Source organism: Etheostoma cragini, chromosome 17 (genome assembly GCF_013103735.1).
Source record: "Etheostoma cragini isolate CJK2018 chromosome 17, CSU_Ecrag_1.0, whole genome shotgun sequence".
In the NCBI taxonomy this organism is placed as follows: domain Eukaryota; kingdom Metazoa; phylum Chordata; class Actinopteri; order Perciformes; family Percidae; genus Etheostoma; species Etheostoma cragini.
Genome location: NC_048423.1, coordinates 8,960,615 through 8,970,405, shown reverse-complemented (window position 1 = coordinate 8,970,405; position 9,791 = coordinate 8,960,615). Strand labels below are relative to the sequence as shown.

Here is a 9,791-nt window from a genome sequence, read left to right as displayed (position 1 = left end):
GTGTGTGTGTGTGTATGCTGCTGTGCCGTAGCTTCATCAGGTATAAGGAGAGGTGTTGACTTTATTCCGAGCCTCCAGTAACACCACTGACTCTGATAGTTCCCCATCCCTGTGGGAATTCATTATAAGACAGCTAGAGGCTGCTTGTGGATGGTTACTGTGCTGCCCGTATGTTAACTTGTCGCTATCGCGCAAGGCAAACATGTGGTGCAGCTGCTTTCTCTGGCTGTGGGCAACCTGGAAAGATTGATTGGTGAGCCTTCTGTTTTATCCAGGATCAGGGCCACATTCAGTAGACATGGTGCCTCCGGAGAAGCAGCCATTTTCCTCAGAAAATATGGCTCATTACCAGCACAGACAAAATGAAGGTATATTGACTTTTTAACATCTTACAACATACCTATTTCTGAGCCGTTTAACAACGAGCATCTGTCTCCTGGAAATCTTTACTTCATTTTATTCTCATGTAACTGAACACAAAACGGTCCTTATTTTAACAAGAGCTCATCAAGTTGTTTTTTTAGTAAATCAAACACTGCCTCTGTCCTGGTCTATTTCAGTTTGAATTTACACTCAGAGGCATGCACGTAAATACCCATGCACCCCGCACACACAAACATACCCTTCCCCCAACATTTGGTCCATCAGACAGTTTTTAACACAAACCATTGGCCAGTGGATGTGTCTGGTCTGCTCAGGGGCATACGCTTTGTCCAGACCCTCAGTCTTAACTCTCTCTCTCTCTCGCACACACACACACACACACACACACACACAAACACACACACAGCAAAGACAAACACAATCAATTATTCAAGACTCTTGTTTTGGCTCATGCGTTTTTTTCTTATTATTTCTGTTCTGTTGTTTCTATAGCATCCTCTGGCAACCTCACAGCCAGGAGGCCCGATGAGTGAAATACGAGGCCTGATGACTTGAGGTCTGTGTATGTCTTTGTAATTTAGATGGCAGAGTATAATTTGCATGCACAGCCTTCAACATTGTCTCATTGTCGGGATGAGATTATCCTTGCGGCTTTCCACAGCTGAGGGTTATCAAAGACCTGGCTTGGAAGACAAACCTTTGTCTTCTTGTTTATTTCCCCCATGAGTGGACATTTTTAGCGTGGTCATTCAGTATAGTTAAACCTCACACTAAAGCACACAAGCCATCAGTGTAAATAGTTCATTTTCTTTCTGTTAATTCTCTGTTGTACCTTTTTTACCTTAAGATACTCTGTATATTTTACAAACAGGGTTCTGTTGTTCTTCAGTGTGCAAATGTGTGCACTAGATGGCACTATGGCACTTATTATTCAATGCCAATAGATCATTTCCTTTTTTGGAGGGTAAATGTGTGCTGCTGACACAAGTGATGATCATGAAGTGCTTGTTTCCCCCGAGCCGGTGTTGATACTATCATGAAGAACTCCGTAGCCACTCACATTTATTAATTAACTGTTTTAACCTTTAAGCACAAAGCAATTATTTAGATTCTGACTGCCATAGTTTCAAGTGAAATATATATGAAAATAGTAAATTGGAGTAGTGTGGATCACTAAAGTTTTTAAGTCTATCTCCAAGTTTACTCTATCTTGACAGATTCAGAAACAGATTTTGTTTTTAAAGGCTGAAGTGAACATCAAACAAAATATTCTCCCCAATCAATGAAAACAGAAAAGAATCAGATTGAGGGGATATATTAGATGTGAGTCCTTGCAGCAACGATGTCCTTGTAACAGATCATATTGTAAATAAGATGGGTTAAATTGCACTTGTAGCTTCCCTTCAAACAGTCAGGCTACTCTCTCGGGGGGACAAGAGAGTGCTGCAGACTCTTCCTCTAATAACGCAAGACAATGAGATCCCAGCTCATAACATAGGCCTCCACTATATAGAACAAGTATTGGGGGCTTAACAGCTAATAAAGTGGCAAGTCTTCAAATCCATGTCAGAAGAGCAGAGTGCCACGGGGACCTTTCATAACACTTGTATGTGCAGGTTCAACGGCAGTGTAAAGGTTACACATCCACATTGCACTGATCTAACCTGATGAGTTGCCTTAAGCCCCACAAATTTCAAGGCGGTGTTCCTTATTTAAAGAAGCAGAACTGAATAATTGTCTCATTCTACACAAGATGACGGGTTAAGACAGGAGTGTGGAATGAATGTTTGAGATGTAATACAAAATATACTGTGTACTCTCTTCTCAATTAAGTGTGCGTGAAGTGGTGACAAATCTGATTCCGTTTTACATCTGGTAAGCTTGTTTTAACACATATTTGCTAAGTGGGGTAATTTCACTTTTCACATTGGGCAAAAAATGATATCTACTCATCAATTTTGTTAATTGAATCATGCTGCCCTTTGAGTTCACAGAACAGTTTTAGTAATTAGCCTTAATTGCCTGGTCTGTGTTTCATAAATGGTCTCTCCCGCTTTCTCTCTAGTGAACCTGTCCTTCACTTGAGCACAGACACTCCTCCAGCATTTCCACCCACTTTGTTTGTGAGTCTTTGATCCACAGTATTCCAGTTAAAGTTACACCCATGTGCTGCAAGTTGAAACTTTCGGCATTGTTGCTCAGGGGAACCTTATACCCGTGGCGCCTTCTGCTTTTGTCCTTCCCTTTAGCAACAGAACTCTCCTATGGTCCCGGACAAAAGACTACTCACGACACCATTTTATGATCTCTGTGATGATACCGTTTCCTTCTCCTGCTTGCATGTTACCTTGGTCTGCTCACCTAATCCGAAATGTTCACGTAAAAAAAAAAAAAACATCATTAAGGGTTCTCCCTTGAGACAATTGTTGATTTGAAGCAAAGGATGATGAAGGAAATCCTTTTTTAACTGATCGTAACCGCACACAAGAAAACCAATTTAAATCAGTACTTTTTCTATATGGTTCACAGTAACATAAAGTGTGTGAACAGATGCCACCAAGTTGATAATCGAATCATAAAACTAAAACTCTAATTTGGGTTTTTTGTTTTTCAATTAAATTGATGTGCACCATCAGCTGGACTATGCTCATAATGCTCACTGTGTTCAATGGATGATTGTGTTTGTGCACACATATCCATAACATGCATTTAAATTTGCATGTGTGTTAGTATGTACTAGAATTATATGTGCATGTTAAGCCTAAATAAAGCAACAATTATAATCATTTTCAACAACAATCTAGGCTGGTGTATAAAACACATAAAGGCAAGAACAACACATACTGTATATTCAAGTAGAGTGTAAAGTGCTGCAATGTCTTGCCTCTCCAGTCTGTCTAATCACTATGTGAGTGAAACATTCATGGTACACTAGATCAGTTCAATATTTAATTTCTCAACAAAGACTACATGATGGAACAGATGCTCAAACTTTGTATGTTTCTCAGGAGAGCAAAACTCACTTTAATGGAAGCCATTGAGTACAGAGATTGTGATTGTGTACAAGCTTTGTGTTGACTTCTTTGGGCTCTTCACCTATGCACTAAACGTACAGTCATGGAGAAAAAGATGTTCAAACATACTAAGTGTGCAAAGTGAGTCACTGCTCAAACCACGGACTGAATACATCAATTGTTTACATCCAGGGGCACTGAAAACTCATGTGTGGAACCACATTAGTGATGCACCAAGGTTGGCCTTTGCCTCCATGTCACATTTCAAGTGAAAATTTGACTTGGCATGTTTACATAGGATTTCTTCATCTCCTTTTCAAACCCCTATGGGCAAACTGAAGGTGAGGGTAACTAAGATTATTATCCCCCGTTTCTCTGAGGAGATTTTCTTTATGCACACCCTCGCAGATGTCGACATTTGGTTAGGCGGTGTACATAGAAGCCCTAGATTATCTAGCGCTTCAGGAAGTCTGCTTAGCTAAAGTTAGGAGTGGTTACTTTCACTGCACCTTCCTAATTTACCCTTGTCTTTTGTAAACCGGAGACCCCCCTGCTTAGTCACACATTTATTTATTATACAGAGTGTATAAAGAACAATATTGGTGATTGAATATTGCTGTCCATTCAAAACCATACAGGTCTTAAGTGTAACCATGTTCACATCAATAGGCTCCACTTTTGCAGACGTAGACCTAGTCACAGGAAGTGTAACAGATGGTGTACTATATGTCATAATGCTATAAAATCCAACAGGAATTGACAATTGAAATCCCACCCTGGAGTTTGCCTCTTTTAGCTTTGGCATAATCTTCTTAGGATTTCAATTGCAAAGTCAAAGAGAATAGTCTAGCACATGGGGACTAGTTATCTGGGGCAAATGCGGTCTAAGGTTGACAATGCAAAGGCTATGTTTATGTGCATCACACTTGCTATACTGGATGTTTCCCAGAGTGCAAGAACATCCTCCCCTGAATTCTATTCCTCTTCCCACGTCCCAGTGCTGCCGTGGAAAGTAGGCCAAGTGAGCACCAGGGCGTTGCTTTTTTAAGATGATCAGTTTGTCAGTGTGTTTTTGTGTGTGCTCAGGACAGCTATTCATGTGGCTTGACTCTGTAGAACAAAGACCAGCATTATACAATTTGCAGCACTTCCAATAGCAAGAAAAAAAAGGGAGAGGTTGGAAATTAAGGACAGGACAAGTGTGGATGAAACACAGACAAAAACTGGCTTGTACTCTAATTCATTTACTTCCTCTTTTCCACCTCTTTGTTGCAGCAAAAAGGTCCCTTGCCAGTAACACTCCTCTGCAGGATCATACTGTACTCTGGCTGGCATGGATTATTTTTAGCTATTGCTGTGCAGCTTTCACCTTGACTCTCTCCGTCTTGACATCATAATTAACATTTCTGTTAATAGTAACACAGTTCAATATTAATAAGGATCTCTGACTAAAACACAAATTCTGTAGAATGGTAAGGAATTGTACTGCATTGCACAGTTTGAGACACCTTGCCAATCACCATCACATTTGTATTACTGTAAGGATAGTAAATTAGATGAACGGATGCAACATTTAGAAAAAGAAACATTTTATGTGTTTATGGGAGATATGTAGATGTGAGGGACTTGAGAATTATTGGACTCCTGTAGGTGGGGCAGTATCACTTTAAGCTGGCAGTAGCTCCATCACAGGGGTCAACAGGCAAATTAAAGTTCTCTTGAGTATTGAGGGAAAGGCTGCTGCCTGTGTGGCCATGCACACGCACATGCGCGCTGAAAAAATAAAAATACAAGGTTAAAGCTGATGCCTCCCGTTTTGGAGGCCACATTGCCCGATGCAACATGTGCCCATATTATACTTACTGATGAGGTTTTTAAATGACCTTTAAAATGAGATTTTTTTGTGGAGTTTTTCTGAGTGTCACAGACCGTTTAGTATTAGGGCGCCTAAGTTAATATGTTCTGATTTAGAGCTGAATAATCACATTTACCTCACTTCCATCAATGCCACTGAGAAATGTGAGGCGGCGTGATAACTTTTTTTAAATAAAGAATTTTAGACAGGCCTATTCAAAGCTGTGATGGACGCAATCAAGACGGGGCTGCATAAGAGCAAAGGTATGCTGGATATTTGGTCATGTGTATTTTGGTCTAAATTTCCAGGGGATATATTAGATGTTAATAGCCCTGAAGTGGTCTCGGTTTCTTATTTAATTTCTCTCGCCTTCTTTAAATGTAATTCGCCCACAGACTGCGCCGCGAGGCTCTAAACCGCGCAGAAACTCTCTCATCATTTCCACACCAGAATGGAAATGCAAATTGTGCGCACGGGCAATGCCCTTGACAGAACTCACCACTGCACACAATTAACATGAGCACTCTGACAGAAGTTAGTGACGAAATGTGAGGTCACACCAGCTGTGTGTCAGATAATGTGCTTGTGTTTGTTTGACAAAGTCCTACAGACGCATCAACACAAGTGGATTGTAGTCTAATAAAAATAAAAATACTATAGGCTAGGCTAGTGATAATAACATTAGTATTATTTTTAATATTGCTATTATTATTATTATTATTACTATTAGTAGTAGTATTATTAGTATTATTAATAATAATAATAATAATGTGGCTTGTGTGACAATTTGTTGTTTAGACATTTTACCGCGTTATAAACATTAATACGCTTTACTCTCCTTAATAGTTTAGTACTATACATATGCATTTTTTTTTAGTTTAATCATATATAGATATATATAAAATATATATATATATATATATATATATATATATATATATATATATATACATATTGTTTTTGAGAATTCTCTCGCTAAATTTACTTTTATAATTTTAGATAATTTTTCCTGAACATAAACCAGATTTTTTGGGGGCCGCTCTGGGGTGTGTGGAGGGGGGTGTTAGAGCAACCTATGTTGAGATTTAGCTATCTTGTCACTGAGGAACACAGCTGCCTCATATCGACACAATGATCTCAAGTGTAACCAACGAGGGGCGCTGTCCGTCTATCAGCTGTAACTACTTGACACGAATAGTCTACATGATTGATCTCATCACTCTTGGCCATTTGTGTCTTACCCCTATAATTAAAAACAACGTGCAAACTGTATTTTAATATGATATTTGAATATGTCATATCGAATGACGCTCGTGCATTTATTAGGCCTTTAACGCTAATAGCTTGTGGAAACCAAGTGTGCAAGTAGGCTGTCACGGTAATGAGGTGTTAAGCATTTTACTCATTTCATTTCATAAAAAAAATATAAAATATAAATAACGGCTTATTTACCCCACTTCTTAAAAAAAATGACAATGCACAAGTTTGAAAGTTCATCTTATGTCACAGCTACAAGTGATGGGAATTTTAAAACAAAGGCTGCAGCCTACAGTTCCCAGAAAACGCTTTTTTGCGCGGTAGCACGTCACATAGGCCTACACATTAATAAAGAAGTAAATAAATAATTGTTAAGTTCAACCAGACTCAAAATGTAATGTGTCTAAAAGAAATGGAATAATATAGAATGTGGTTGACTTGTTGTAAACAATAAGTGGGCTGACTGCCTATTTGTTCCATCTGGAGTTTGGAGTGATGCGTAACTGTAGGCGTATTTGATTAATATTTAATCAAAAAAAAATATCGCTTTAAAACAACCTCTGTGATAAAGCCGTAAGCGAACTTGCTTGCTGAGTGCTAATACGATTTCTCCCCCCCCCCCCCCCCCCCCCCCCCCCTTTTTTTTGCCAATCAATCCATTAGGAAACAATGCAGGTGAGCATAATGAAAGTGTTGTCCCAATAAAGTGCATCGATGGACAGCTGGGCAGCGGCCGGCTGATTGACTTTGCCTTGACATCTGGGAGGCCCGCTAGCCCCTGGCACGCGTGCTGGCTGATGTCGCCATTTACATGCAAATTTAAGGAGATCATGAGGGCCTCGCCCCGTAAATTCACACAAAAAAAAGAAGACGTCACCCTCAATACGGAGGAGGCTCGACCGTCGAGACGGGAGGTCTTCCAAGTCACCGTGTACATTTGTATTGGGAGCCACTCGTCCCGAGGAGTTTGCTTTTATATCAATGGTCATGCCTAAATCTGTAGGGGTTCATTCACTGTGGCCTCTGAATAGAAGAATGAGATAAAAGCCCCCCGTGTCATCAACCGGTCATTTAAACGAGCATTCAGCCTGGCTCAAGGCGGCCCAGATGTAGAGATGAGGCAAAAAAGTTTGCACTTTTTTCCCCCTGCTTGTCACCCACCACTTACCTCCAGCGTGCAGTTGAGAGACAAGCTTTTATTTGATTTTTTTTTTATAGAGAAAAAATAAATAGTGCCTAAGATCCTCTAAATCCACGCCCGTGCAAAGTTTCCATGCACGAAATCACTAAAACAAACGTGGATGAACATTTTCTTTTATTCTGATGCTAACATTTCACCTAATGATGGAGAGCGCATTTTCCACGGTGTAAGCCCACCACGCAGATGATCCCACAGAATGAGCTGAGACGGATTCAGGCTCCGCGCCTCAGTGTGTGGAGCAGCTGACTCCCTCTCCACGTCCAGATGGCTCCTGCACACAGATTTGCATTCATTTTCCTCTAATATCTTCTGAAATAGCGGGGCAGCTGCATTTGTTGTCAAATACGGTTTAAAACTCCCTTTCAGGACAGCATCGTTACCTACGTGACGGGTGTGGGGATCCATTTTCCTTCTCCAGTCAACAGTATCAGATCTAAGAGGATTTGTCTCAAAGTCTCCTAATTTGATAATCAGATTTAAATCGCCTCGGTGCGTGTAATCAGGGGTTAAGTTCTAATAAGCGACTTGAAACTGTGCACAAAAAAAACAAAAAACAGAGTGAGCTCTGTGCAAAAAAAGATATATGCAATCTCGGTAGAACAGACAAAAACATTTACAACATGCGTCTCGGTTTGTTTCATCTAAGAGAAAAAAAATAACAGTTTTTTTACAAAGGGCCCCCTTAGAGTTTTTCCTGTTATTTTTTTTCCACAAATTGAAACTTGGATTTCTCTTCAATAGTAATAATAATAATAATAATAATAATAACAATAATAATAATAATAATAATAATAATAATAATAAAGGTAACATTTTCACATCCTCATTTTGTGACTGGGCAATTTGGCAATAGATTGTGTAGAGGTGAAAGCAACAGCTTATAATTCACTTATCTTTGGCAGCAGCTATTAACCCTCAGCACCAGCTAGATAGATTGCTCAGGATATAGCACACATCTCTCTTCCTCGCACCCTCCCCTCTCTCCCTCCATCCTCTCCTACTTTTCACCACTAATGAACCGAATTGCTTGCTTGCCCCTCTCGGACAGAGTCGGACATGTAGGCAGTTGGCCCCTTTAAAAATGATTAAGATGTTTCTGATTATTACAGATTTTACAGGACGTGCATGAAATAAAGAAGACACAGAGCCATGGATTTCCTGAAGTTTGTTTAATGTCATGAGACACGCTGGCTCTGATTTGTAGCCCATAAAAAGAGGTCAGAAGATCTGACTTTATCTACTGCATTTGGCACAACGATGGGATTGATTTGTTTTCACATTATTGATGGTAGCCTATAGGAAACTGATTTTCAAACTTTTTTCACATGTTATGTTTACCATAATACATAAAGAAATCCTCTGCTCTGCGATGTAGGCTAGGCTACACAATCAATCAATTGGAAGTCAGTCATCTTTTGTTAAACATTCTCAATGAAACGTGAATGTAAATTAATAGATTTATAATAACGTCTGATTCTCTGAAATCAGCCTTAGATTAATGGCATTTTAATTAGGCTACGATGCAATAACCCGCAGCGTAGGCTACAGTTAAAACTACACAATTGAAATATAACATCAAGTTCTGTGAAGAAACGTGATCTGCCACTTGTGAAATATGATTTATGCCCTGGATTCACACAGCTATTGAGATGCTTCCGATACATTAGTGAAAAAAAACAATCGCATCAAGTCAATTTGTAATAGTGATGACAAATTTAATCGAATAAGTACGTCAAATACTATTCATTTAAATCCAGTATAATAAACTCATCACGGAAATAGCAATCATTAGGTCAGCTAAAAAATTAATAAGCAATGAAGTATTTTTTTTATTTTTTATTTAATTTTCTCATTATGTTTGATGGTTACACCCGGTTGAATTTTCCATATCATTAAAAAAATCAAACTCACCACATATAGGGCCTAAGCAAGAGGAAAAGTGGAGCGAAAGAGTGTTCTCAGCCTGCTGCACTATAGGGCTGCACCCGTACGGAGGAGCGCCACTGCTCGACAGGAACCGTCACAGCTCCATATTTGGGCAAAACCACGCCCCTTCAGCGTCATATTCTGACAGCGCCTC

The 9,791-nt window shown here is 39.5% G+C and overlaps 1 long non-coding RNA gene across 1 annotated transcript; it reads right to left on the bottom strand.

Annotated features, from left to right (window-relative positions):
- Positions 1 to 3,476: 3,476 nt before the first annotated feature.
- Positions 3,477 to 9,702, bottom strand: LOC117960497. The gene is made up of 3 exons (XR_004660171.1): positions 9,623 to 9,702; positions 7,849 to 7,982; positions 3,477 to 5,171 (listed from the first exon to the last, which is right to left on the bottom strand). It is a non-coding gene; the product is annotated as an uncharacterized LOC117960497 (long non-coding RNA).
- Between the last annotated feature and the right edge of the window lie 89 nt (positions 9,703 to 9,791).